General features: G+C 51.3%; 1 protein-coding gene and 1 long non-coding RNA gene across 2 annotated transcripts in view; one reads left to right on the top strand and one right to left on the bottom strand.

The window, feature by feature from the left end:
• Positions 1-13011, bottom strand: part of LOC140417986 (uncharacterized) — a 61265-nt gene that overhangs the window by 10063 nt on the left and 38191 nt on the right. The gene's annotated exons all lie outside the window — the stretch shown is intronic.
• Positions 445-2928, top strand: LOC140420193 (uncharacterized). The gene is made up of 2 exons (XR_011946222.1): positions 445-850; positions 2562-2928. It is a non-coding gene; the product is annotated as an uncharacterized lncRNA (long non-coding RNA).

The raw sequence follows: 13011 nt of genomic DNA, 5'->3' as shown, positions 1-13011 counted from the left end.
CATTTGGAAAGAGACTATCCTTTTATACAGACAAATAAATGTGTCAAGCTGAGGGAGCAAAGGATGTCAATGTCTTTGAGAGAGAGAGACCTGGGCCAACCTTTGCAGAGTCTGCACCTCCCTGGATTCACTTCCTTTCCCTTCAGTTGCTGCAAGTTACCAATTGAAGGTGAGAATGAGAAATGGAAATGGGGAGAAAAGAAAGTGTTTTACTCACAGATGTTGGAGACAGGAGTCTGTGTGCAGCTCAAACTCATTCAGGGTTGGGGGAACAACAGCTTTGCTCGGCAGAAACCTCCATGTGCAACATCCGCATTGAGACAATGGGGGAGTTCTGATTGGCGGAGGGGCAGAGTCTTTCCGGTCCTCCAAGTATTCCCATTGGCCAACGCCTGAGTGGAAAGGTCAGCGGAAGTGAGCTCCACTGCGCATGCGCAGCCTCCCCTCTCCCCTGAGATATGCGCAGTCCCGGGTCAGCGGAGGGGGAGATCACCGACGGCCGGAACTGTCAGCCGGTTGCCTGGAAACCGTCTCGAGGATGTGTTGGAGGAGAGGGAACAAAGGGTGGGGGCGGGGTTCGCGTGTCCGCGCGCCGGCGTGTGCGCACTAATGCAGTGACGTCACCCCGGAGCGGATTGATTCCTATTGGCTGATTTAGAGGATTAGCTCCTTTGTGATGTCACAATGTGGAGGTTGAACAATGGGTTTCAGACTAAAACTTCCTCCTCTGGACAACATCTGGGAGCAAATCAATGTCTCCCCTTTCAGAAGTTCATAATGTGGAGATGCCGGCGTTGGACTGGGATGAGCACAGTCAGAAGTCTTACAACACCAGGTTAAAGTCCAACAGGTTTGTTTCAATGTCACTAGCTTTTGGAGCGCTGCTCCTTCCTCAGGTGAATGAAGAGGTATGTTCCAGAAACATATATATAGACAAATTCAAAGATGCCAGACAATGCTTGGAATGCGAGCATTAGCAGGTGATTAAATCTTTACAGATCCAGAGATGGGTTAACCCCAGATTAAAGAGGTGTGAATTGTGTCAAGCCAGGACAGTTGGTAGGATTTCGCAGGCCAGATGGTGGGGGATGAATGTAATGCGACATGAATCCCAGGTCCCGGTTGAGGCCGCACTCATGTGTGCGGAAGTTGGCTATAAGCTTCTGCTCGGCGATTCTGCGTTGTCGTGCGTCCTGAAGTCCGCCTTGGAGAACTTGCCTGGTGATTGTCACGCGATGTCCGTTCATTCGCTGTCGCAGCGTCTGCATGGTCTCGCCAATGTACCACGCATCGGGACATCCTTTCCTGCAGCGTATGAGGTAGACAACGTTGGCCGAGTCGCACAAGTACGTACCGCGTACCTGGTGGGTGGTGTTCTCATGTGCAATGGTGGAATCCATGTCGATGATCTGGCACGTCCTGCAGAGATTGCCATGGCAGGGTTGGGTGGTGTCGTGGTCACTGTTCTGAAGGCTGGGTAGTTTGCTGCAAACAATGGTTTGTTTGAGGTTGCGCGGTTGTTTGAAGGCAAGTAGGGGATGACCTTGGCAAGATGTTCATCTTCATCGATGACGTGTTGAAGGCTGTGAAGAAGATGTAGTTTCTCCGCTCCGGGAAAGTACTGGACGACGAAGGATATTCTGTCGGTTGTGTCCCATCTTTGTCTTCTGAGGAGTTCATAGGTATAGGAGCAGAATTAGGCCATTTGGCCCATCGAGTCATGGCTGATCTCATCCTGGCCTTATCTCCACCGTCCTGAGAGTTCTTCAGAACCCTTCAACCCGATTAAAAATCTGTCCAACTCCTCCCTAAATTTACTCACTGTCCCAGCTCCACCACACTCTGGGGTAGTGAATTCCACAGATTCACAGCCCTTTGGGAGAAGCAGTTTCTCCTCAACTCTGTTTTGAATAGAGCTGCACTGTGGCCCAGTGGTTAGCACTGCTGTCTACGGTGCTGAGGACCTGGGTTCGATCCCGGCCCCAGGTCACTGTCTGTGTGGAATTTGCACTTTCTCCCCATGTCTGCGTAGGTTTCACCCCCACAACCCAAAGATGTGCAGAATAGGTGGATTGGTCACACTAAATTGCCCCTCAATTGGAAAAAAAATAATTGGGTACTCTTAAAAAAAATGTTTTTTTTAAATTAAAACTGTTTTGAATTTGCTACCGCTTACCATAAGACTATTACCTCTCGTTCTGGAATGCCCCACAAGAGGCAGCAGCCGCTCCAAGTCCACTTTATCTTTCCATTTCTTTTCTCATTCTGAGGGGACATTGGTGACTTGCAGCAGCTGAAGAGAAAGGAAGTGAATCCAGTCTGTATGTTCCACACATTTTGAGTTCAGTAATATAGACATATTTATGCCTGGCAGTCTGCATGGAGATTTTCAGGCCTCTCCAAAACGGGAAGCAGTGAGCAGGGATCTGCCAGTCAGTCTGAATCAGCACCTTTAGCGAATTAGGAGGATGAATATTACAGAGTGAGAATGAAGGGAGAGTGTGTTGGATGGAAACTAGAATTGCCTGTTCTCAATTTCCATTTGTAAATTCCTTTTACAGGATATTAGATGAAGATTTTCAGAAAAAAACCTATCGCCACTTCAGGATTTGGAAAAGTCACTTGGTTTATCGGGACCTGAATATCATCAGGAGAACCATCACTGCAAAAGACACTTCTGGGGTGAAGGTTTGCCAGTCAGGCAAAGGAACAGAATGGAAATAAACACAGGAATGAAGAATCACATTGGGCTGGTTCCAGGAGAATTGAGTGACAACTTCAGCGACGTAACCATGGAGTGTGATTTTTGATTGCCTTAAAAGTAAAAGGGCAACATTCTCTTTATAGTTCAAGGGATACGTTCCCTATAAAAATAGTGTTTAGGCATTGTTGTTTCTAGTTTGTTGCAGTAAAGTCATAAAACCTGAAGTTTTTGTCTTACGACTCATTAATTTGTTCACTGGGTTTAGAATTTATCTTTCAAAATTCCTGATCTTTTCAGAGATCTTACACAGTTGGTTTTGAGTCACAAGTTTCAACTTTCCATTTAAGCCTCAGGCAACTTGCTGTCTCTCTGTTGTTCGTGTCAATGACAGCCTAGTAACAGAGCTGAGGGCTGGAGATGCTGTGACCCCTTGTCGGAGCTGGAATCAGTAGAAAGAAGAACCATAGTTTCTGGCTGAGCTTTGTGTGAGCTGTCTGACCATGATGATATATACAATAGCTAACCAGGTAATATGTTGTGATGATGGTTTAGAAACAGACCCTGGGTAGATGAGTTCACTGAAGCTGTGGACTTGTCAGCTGTACAGTGAAACCAGGCATCCAACAGCCACAGAGACCTGTAATATTGGACACTGGGTTTAACCCTGTTTTGTATTAAACAGACCTATCTGATACTGGGGATGATACAGTTAATCTGACCCTGAATTCATTCAATTCCAAAAGTGAATAACATTGATTCAAGTACAGTGATTACTCTGTTAATCTGTGAACAAAGTGGTGTCAGTTCATGCGGATCTCTGTCTGAACTCAATTTCATTACTTATTTTTGTTACCGACTAGGGTACCTATCTCTCTCTCTCTCTCTCCCTCTCCTGCCTCTCTCAGTGTCTGGCGCTACTCCCTCTGGTGCCTCTCTCTCCCTCTGCTGCCCCTCTTGCCCTCTGTCTCTCTGTTATCTCTCTCCTTGTCTCAGTCTCTGGTGCTCCTCTCTTCTCTTTGGTGCCTCTCTCTCCCCGTCTCTCTCAGCTGCCTCTCTCTCTTCAATGCTTAGGAAGGCAGGTAGGGGCAGCACAATGGCACAGTGATTAGCATTGCTGCTTCATGGCGCCGATGTTCCAGGTTTGATCCCAGCTCTGGGTCACTGTCCGTGTGGAGTTTGCACATGAAATGAAATTAAAATGAAAAATGAAATGAAAATGAAATGAAATTCACCCTTGTTTGCGTGGGTTTTGCCCCCACAACCCAAAGATGCACAGGATAGATGGATTGGTCACAGTAAATTGCCCCGTAATTGGAAAAAATTAATTGGTTACTCGACATTTATATTTAAAAAAAGGAAGGCAGGTGGGATAGTTTCCTTTAGGAGCCGAGGGCCAAGAATATAAGAGCAGGGAGATTGTGCTGGAACTGGATCAAACACCAGTTAGACCACAGCCGGAGCACTGTGGACATTTCTGATCACCACATTACAGGAAGGATGTGATCACACGAGAGAGGCTGCAGAGGGGATTTATGATGATGTTACCCAGGATGGAGAATTTTAACGAAGAGGAAAGATTGGAGAGACTGGGGTTGTTCTCATTGGAACAGAGGAGGCTGAGGGGAGATTGAATTGAATTGTGTATAATTCTGAGGGGCTCAGATAGAGTGAATATTTCCCTCAGCAGAGCCCAACCCCTGCAGTCAAACATGAAGTCGCTGGTGTGTCAGAAAGTGGGATGAGTGAGTGACTCTCTATCCGCACAGAGAACACGGAAACAGCAGCTCCCCAGTTTGAACTCGCTGGTGTGTCAACAGGCTGGGGGATTGGCTGAATTCCATCCCACTCCTGGAACATTTTTCAATGTCCTGTCCCCAGTGCCAGCAGGCTGCCTGACTGAGAGAAGCTCTGTCCACAGACAGAGCAGATGAATGGCCTGTCGTTAATATGTTGATGCTGGTGTCATATTGATATTGTTCATTCCGGGGACTTCCGGTGACAATATGTCGGTGGATGTCGCACGTTAGGTGGCTCCTGTGAGAGTCTCGGATTTTTGGACATTTATGTCCGGTTTAGGGACAGTTTTTAGATGAGTTGTTGAGGGAAGTCATAAGGACGTTGAGGAATGTTGAAGTCCCAGAGGAAAGGTGCTGGAAAGAAGGGGGCGAGTGCTGCTGTGAGTCCTGCAGGAAGGAAGATGGCGGGGGCTGGGTCGTCGGGTGGGGCCGCTCCCCTCACCGGGGAAACTCTGACCGAGGTGATGTCAGAGCTTCAGACATAAGTAGATATTACCCCTTTGAACTGAATTGGCCACATTCCTCTCGGAGGTCTGTTCTATTCTCTGAGCCATCACCCATTTGTCCCGGTTGATCCTCGGTCGTCGCTGAAATGAAATCTTCGAGGCTTGGTTCTTATTCTCCTTCTGACCCGTGTCCCACACAGGACAAATTTACTCTACTTTGAACTGTCTAATGACATTTTTCTTCTAACCCTAGATCCATTCTTCAGACATTGGGGTTAAAGGTGTCAACTCAGGTTCTGCTCGGCATTTCACAATCTTTTCCATCAGTGCATTGCAGACTCTGGTCACTGGTCAAAAGGTACCAGGCCTCATTTCAAGTTGACCAATACCTTCCCATCATGCCTGCAATCAGTCATTTTAGCACAAACAGGGTCTTACCGCTACAGTCAAGTTTGAAAGGCTGTTTGCCAAGCATTTGGAGGTGCTTTGGAGGGAGATGGCGGCTTCACTTTAGAGTGGGTGAAGGAGGCGATTGCCCTGGTAAAGGCGGCAGAGAAGAAGACGTCGGTCAAGGTGCGGGAGCAAGGAGAGAAGTTGAAGGGGGTGGAGGAGACACTGTTGCAACACAGCAACCAGTTCACCTCGATGGGGGAGGAGCTGTGGAGGGTGACAGAGGTCAACAAAAGGCTCAGAGCTAAGGTAGGGGACCTGCAGAACTGGTCAAGGATGCAGTATTTGAGCATTGTGGGCCTGCCTGAGGAGTGGAGGGCCTTAGGCCGACCGAGTACTTTGCAAAGATTTTTGCTGAGTTGATGGGGGAGGGAGAAGAACCCTCCGCTCCAAGTGGGACAGGCCACATCGGTCACTCAGGCTGAAGTCTGGAGTGAATGGGCCATCAAGGGCAGTTATAGTCTGCTTCCACAGCTACCACGTGAAGGAGAAGGTTTGAGCTCGGCAACCTAGCAATGCCATATAGGCACCCTGGCGGTGCCAGCCTGGCACTTCTGGGGTGCCCTGGTAGCACTGTCAGGCTGGCAGGAGTACTGCCAAGGTACCACTTGGGCAATGCCAAGGTGTCAGACTGGCAATTTGCTCGCAATGGGGATCAAGCCCGGGGGTGCACTGCCCATGTGAGGTGGTGTGGGGAGGCCCGAGGACCCCCTTATAGGTGAGTTGGTCCGGGGGTCGAGTCAGGGGGTCAAGAGCTCAGGACGCCATTTAAAAATGGCATCCCGATCTCATCCTGCACGGAGGAGATCCTCAATGCAGGAATAATGCTAAGTGCAGCCTCGGGTGGCCTTCCCTACCAGAGCAGTAAAAAAGAGCAGAGTGCCATTAGTTAGCGGATATGAAGTGGGAAGGTGTTGGGAGATGCAGATACCAAGATCTGACGGAGTAGTTGGTGAGAAGGCAGGCGGCCTTTGGACTGAGATTTGGAGTGGTCTACCCAGCAAAGCTGAGAGTCACTCATAACTCGAAGGACTTTTATTTTGAGGCGGTGGAGGCGTTTGTTAAGGCTGAAGGACTGGGACTGAGATGAGAGTTGGGATTTGGGCTTGGTTGGTGGGGACGGGGATTGTGTTCTCTTATTGAGGGTTTTCTATTTGACTGGGGTTTGGTTTCTGTCGCTTAAATGGCGGGGGGGGGGGGGGGAGTTTATCTACGTGTGTTGTGTTTTTTTTCCTTATGGGTGCGGTTCTATATTGTTTCTTGGTTTCAGGGAGGTGGGTTTTGAGCACGTGGGGCTGGGTTACTGAGGAGGGGGTGGCGAGGAGGGGGGGGGGGGGGGCTCTGGCAGGGGTCACCACACGAGGAAACGCCGGGTGATTGGAGAACGGGTGTGTGATGGGGAAGAGCCGCAGACATTGGAGCCTGGTCAAACAGGTTTCAATGGACCTGGGAGGTGTGAATGGTGGGGGGAGGGGATCGATACTGGGTGAGGCGTTTGCAAGAGGAAGTGGATGGGGGGATTCTAGGAGGGGGGTGAGGGGACTACATACATGCTACTGCCCCCCCCCCCCCCCCCCCCCCCGTTCCATTCCCAGTCCCAGGCGTTTGGAGACTGGGCTCCGGATGAGTAATGGCGCCCAGAGCTTCCACAATCCGCCGCGCCCGGGAAACCGCTCTATCGGCCGCACGGGCCTGTGGCCCAGGACTGCGCATGTCCAAAGGAGAAGGAAACTGCGCAAGTGCAGAAAGAACTCGCCCTCTAACTTCTGACTGAAATTTTTTTTAAAAATAAATGTTTTATTAAAGTTTTTCCAATCAGCGTTTTTACATAACAAAAATAGAAATACAGATGGTAATAAAAAATAACAATAAACATAGCCCAAAGCTTACAATAAAATTACTTACAAAACAGAAAAAAAGTTTTTTTGAACAGAACAAGGTGGGTTTTGTCTTCATGCCCAACTCACATTATATCAACAGTACCCCCCTTGCCTGAACCGCCCCCCCCCCCTCCCCCCGGATGCTGCTGCTGACACATATTGCTCCCCTAGAAAGTCCAAGGAAAGGTTGCCACCGCCGGGAGAACCCCATCAAGGACCCTCTCAAGGCGAACTTTATTCGCTCCAGGCTGAAGAACCTCGCCATATCGCTAACCCAAGTCTCCACGCTCGGGGGTTTCGAGTCCCTCCACATTAACAGAATCCGTCTCCGGGCTACCAGGGAGGCAAAGGCCAGTACCTCGGCCTCTTTCGCTTCCTGCACTCCCGGATCCTCCGCCACCCCAAATATCGCTACCGTTGGACTCGCCTTCACCCAGGCATCCAAAACCCTAGACATTACCCTTGCAAACCCCTGCCAGAATCCTTTAAGCGCCGGGCATGCCCAAAACATATGGGCATGATTCGCCAGTCTCCATGCACACCTCGGGCACCTGTCCTCCACCCCAAAAAACTTACTCATTCTTGCCGCCGTTATATGCGCCCGATGCACCACCTTAAACTGGATTAAACCAAGCCTGGCACATGATGAGGAGGAGTTCACCCTGCCCAGGGCATCGGCCCTCATCCAGCTCCTCATCCCATTTTCATAGAATTTTTATCATAGAATTTACAGTGCAGAAGGAGGCCATTCGGCCCATCGTGTCTGCACCGGCTCTTGGAAAGAGCACCCTACCCAAGGTCAACACCTCCACCCTATCCCTATCCCCATAACCCAGTAACCCCACCCAACACTAAGGGCAATTTTGGACACTAAGGGCAATTTATCATGGCCAATCCACCTAACCTGCACATCTTTGGGCTGTGGGAGGAAACCGGAGCACCCGGAGGAAACCCACGCACACACGGGGAGGATGTGCAGACTCTGCACAGACAGGGACAAGCCGGGATCGAACCTGGGACCCTGGAACTGTGAAGCAATTGTGCTATCCACAATGCTACCGTGCTGCCCTAACTTATCCGTCAACTCCCCCACTGAGGCTTCCTCTACCTCCTGCAGCTCCTGATATATGTCCGACACCTTCCCCTTCCCTACCCAGATGCCAGACACCACCCTATCCTGGATCCTACGTGGGGGCAGCAGCGGGAATGTCCCCACCTGTTTTCTAAGGAATTTCCGAACCTGAAGGAACCTGAACGCATTCCCCGGGGGCAGGCCAAACCTCTCCTCCAGCGCCTGCATGCTGGGGAATGCCCAGTCTATAAACAGGTCCCCCATCCTCCTAATACCTGCCCTATACCAGCCTTGGTACCCCCCATCCATCCTACCCGGAGCAAATCTGTGGTTATTCCGTATCGGGGTCCACACAGAGGCCCCCTCTTCTCCCCTGTGTCTCATCCACTGCCCCCAGGTCCTCAGTGCCGCCGTCACCACCGGACTTGTGGTGTATCGCGCCGGCGAGAACGGCAGGGGAGCCGTGACAACTGCCCCTAGACTGGTGTCTCTACACGACGCCGCCTCGAGCCGCCCCCTCCTCCATCATCCATTTCCTAATCATGGCCACTATGCTCCAAGAATACCCTTTTGACTCACGGGGTTTTATTCGCCCACACAAATCCGGTAACAATCTTATTCACCCGCTGAAAGAAGGACTTGGGGATGAAAATGGGGAGGCACTGAAATACGAAGAGGAACCTGGGGAGAGCCGTCACCTTCACAGTCTGCACCCGTCCCGCCAGGGAAAGCAGGAGCATATCCCACCTCTTAAACTCTCCCTTCATCTGCTCCATTAGCCGGGTTAAGTTGAGCCTGTGCAGGGCATCCCAGTTGCTGGCCACTTGTATCCCCAAGTACCAAAGGCTCTTCTCCACTATCCTGAGCGGGAGCTCCCTCAATCTCTCCTCATGACCCCTACCGTGGACCACGAACAGCTCACTCTTCCCCACGTTCAACTTATACCCCGAGAACCTCCCGAAGTCCCCCAGGATCCGCATGACCTCCCCCATCCCCTCTAACGGGTCCGAAATATACAACAGCAGGTCATCCGCGTAGAGGGAGACCCGGTGCTCCTCCCCTCCCCGCATCAGCCCCCTCCAATCCCTCGAAGTCCTGAGCGCAATGACCAACGGCTCAATTGCCAGGGCAAACAGCAACAGGGACAGGGGACACCCCTGTCTCGTCCCTCGGTGCAGCCTGAAATATTCCGACCTTAGCCGGTTTGTGGACACACTCGCTACAGGGGCCTGATACAGCAGCTTGACCCACCCTATAAATCCCTCCCCGAATCCAAACCTGCCTAGCGCCTCCCACAGATACTCCCACTCCACTCTGTCAAAGGCCTTCTCCGCGTCCATCGCAGCCATCACCTCCACCTTCCCCCCCCCCCCCCCCCCATCCAAGGGCATCATGATGATATTCAGGAGCCTCCTCACGTTCGTGTTCAGCTGCCTGCCCTTAACAAAACCCATCTGGTCCTCCCCAATCACTCCCGGGACACCGTCCTCTATTCTGGTGGCCAGAACTTTTGCCAACAGCTTGGCATCTACATTCAGGAGCGATATCGGCCTGTGGGACCCACACTGAAGCGGATCCTTCTCCTTCTTCAGGATGAGCAAGGTCAATGCCTGCGACATTGTCGGAGGGAGGGTCCCGTTCTCCTTTGCCTCATTGAAGGTTCTCAGCAGGAGCGGGCTCAGCAGCTCCGAGAACGTTTATAAAATTCTACAGGGAAGACGTCCGGGCCCGGGGCCTTGCCCGACTGCATGCTTGCCAGCACCCTGACTACCTCCTCCAACTCAATCGGGGCCCCCAGTCCCTCCACCCGCTCTGCTTCCACCCTTGGGAACCTCAACCGGTCCATGAACTGCCTCATCCCTGCCCCCTCCCCGGGGGGTACCGACTCGTATAATTTCCCGTGGAACTCCCTGAAGACTTCATTAACCCTCTCTGGGCTCAGCACCATGTTGCCTTCCCTATCCCGCACTCCCCCAATCTCTCTGGCCGCGTCCCTCCTGCGCAGCTGGTGCGCCAGCATCCTACTCGCCTTCTCCCCATACTCATAAACTGCCCCCTTCGCTTTCCTCAGCTGCGCCTCCGCCTTCCCCATGGTCAGCAAGTCAAACTCTGCCTATAATGTCCGGCGCTCATTCAACAGCCCCCCCTCTGGGGCCTCCGCGTACCTCCTATCTACCCTGAGTATCTCTCCCACCAGTCTCTCCCTCTCCACCCTCTCCTTCTCCTCTCTATGGGACCTAATGGAGATTAACTCTCCCCTAATGACCGCCTTCAGAGCCTCCCAAACCACTGCCACCTTCACCTCTCCGGTGTCATTCGCTCCCACATAATTCTCAATACTCCTCCTTATCCACCCGCACATCTCTTCGTCCGCCAGCAGCCCCACATTCAGTCGCCAGAGAGGGCGCTGACCCCGTTCCACCCCCAGTCGTAGGTCCACCCAGTGCGGGGCATGGTCCGAGACCACAATGGCCGAGTATTCTACCCCTCCAGGCTCGGGATTAACGCCCTACTCAACACAAAGAGGTCTATTCGCGAATAGACTTTATGGACATGGGAGAAAAAGGAAAACTCCTTCGGCCTTGGCCTCGTAAACCTCCAGGGGTCCACTCCCCCCATCTGGCCCATGAACTCCCACAAGGCCCTGGCCGCCGCCAGCCTCTTTCGCGTTCTGGACTTGGAATGATCCAAGCTCGGATCCAAGACCATATTAAAGCCCCCTCCCATAATCAGGTGACTTATCTCCACGTCCAGGATCCTACCCAACACGCGCCTCATAAAGTCCGCATCGTCCCAGTTCGGGGCATATACATTCACTAACACCACCCGGGCCCCCTGCAGCTTGCCACTCACCATTATATACCTGCCTCCCTTGTCCGCCACGATGCTCCCCGCCTCAAACGCCACTCGTTTACTGACCAAAATGGCCACCCCTCTGGTCTTGGAATCTAACCCCGAGTGAAACACCCATCCTTTCCTTAGCCTCGTCTGGTCTGCGAGCTTTAAGTGCGTCGCTTGCAACATGGCCACGTCCGCCTTCAACCCCTTCAAATGCGAGAGCACGCGGGACCGCTTGACCAGCCCATACAGGCCCCTCACGTTCCACGTGATCAGCCTGGTCAGGGGGTTAACCACCCCCCCATCCCGCCGACTAGCCATCTCCCTTTTTCGGCCAGCCGCGTGCCCCAGTCTCCCTCCTCCAGCTCTCCCCCCGGCGGCACCCCCGCCCGACTCTCCATCCATACTCCTCACCTGGCTGGCTTTGATCTTTATGTCGTCGCTGTCTACAGGAATAGTGCCAGAAGACTGGAGGATAGCAAATGTTGTCCCCTTGTTCAAGAAGGGGAGTAGAGACAACCCCGGTAACTAGACCAATGAGCCTTACTTCATTTGTGGGCAAAGTCTTGGAAAGTTATATAAGAGATAGGATTTATAATCATCTAGAAAGGAATAAGTTGATTAGGGATAGTCAACACGGTTTTGTGAAGGGTAGGTGGTGCCTCACAAACCTTATTGAGTTCTTTGAGAAGGCGACCAAACAGGTGGACGAGGGTAAAGCAGTTGATGTGGTGTATATGGATTTCAGTAAAGCGTTTGATAAGGTTCCCCACGGTAGGCATGGGATTCAGGGTGATTTAGAGATGTGGATCAGAAATTGACTAGCCGTAAGAAGACAGAGGGTGGTGGTTGATAGGAAATGTTCAGCCTGGAGTTCAGTTACTAGTGGTGTACCACAAGGATCTGTTTTGGGGTCACTGCTGTTTTTCATTATTATAAATGACCTGGAGGAGGGCGTAGAAGGATGGGTGAGTAAATTTGCAGATGACACTAAAGTCAGTGGAGTTGTGGACAGTGCGGAAGGATGTTGCAGGTTACAGAGAGACATAGATAAGCTGCAGAGCTGGGCTGAGAGGTGACAAATGGAGTTTAATGCAGAAAAGTGTGAGGTGATTCATTTTGGAAGGAGTAACAGGAATACAAAGTACTGGGCTAATGGTAAGATTCTTGGCAGTGTGGATGAGCAGAGAGATCTCGGTGTCCATGTACATAGATCCCTGAAAGTTGCCACCCAGGTTGATAGGGTTGTCAAGAAGGCGTTAGCTTTTATTGGTAGAGGGATTGAGTTTCGGAGCCATGAGGTCATTTTGCAGCTCTACAAAACTCTGGTGTGTCCGCATTTGGAGTATTGCGTGCAATTCTGGTCGCCGCATTGTAGGAAGGATGTGGAAGCATTGGAAAGGGTGCAGAGGAGATTTACCAGAATGTTGCCTGGTATGGAGGGAAGATCTTATGAGGAAAGGCTGAGCGACTTAAGGCTATTTTCGTTAGAGAGAAGAAGGTTAAGAGGTGACGTAATTGAGGCATAGAAGATGATCAGAGGATTATAAAGGGTGGACAGTGAGAGCCTTTTTCCTCGGATGGTGATGGCTAGCACGAGGGGACATAGCTTTAAATTGAGGGGAGATAGATATAGGACAGATGTCAGAGGTAGGTTCGTTACTCAGAGAGTAGTAGGGGCGTGGAATGCCCTGCCTGCAACAGTCGTGGACTCGCCAATATTAAGGGCATTCAAAAAGTCATTGGATAAAAATATGGATGATAAGGGAATAGTGTAGATGGGCTTTAGAGTGGTTTCACAGGTCGGCGCAACATCGAGGGCCGA

Source organism: Scyliorhinus torazame, chromosome 5, assembly GCF_047496885.1.
Source record: "Scyliorhinus torazame isolate Kashiwa2021f chromosome 5, sScyTor2.1, whole genome shotgun sequence".
Taxonomy (NCBI): Eukaryota; Metazoa; Chordata; class Chondrichthyes; order Carcharhiniformes; family Scyliorhinidae; genus Scyliorhinus; species Scyliorhinus torazame.
This window is presented reverse-complemented; position numbering and strand designations above follow the sequence as displayed.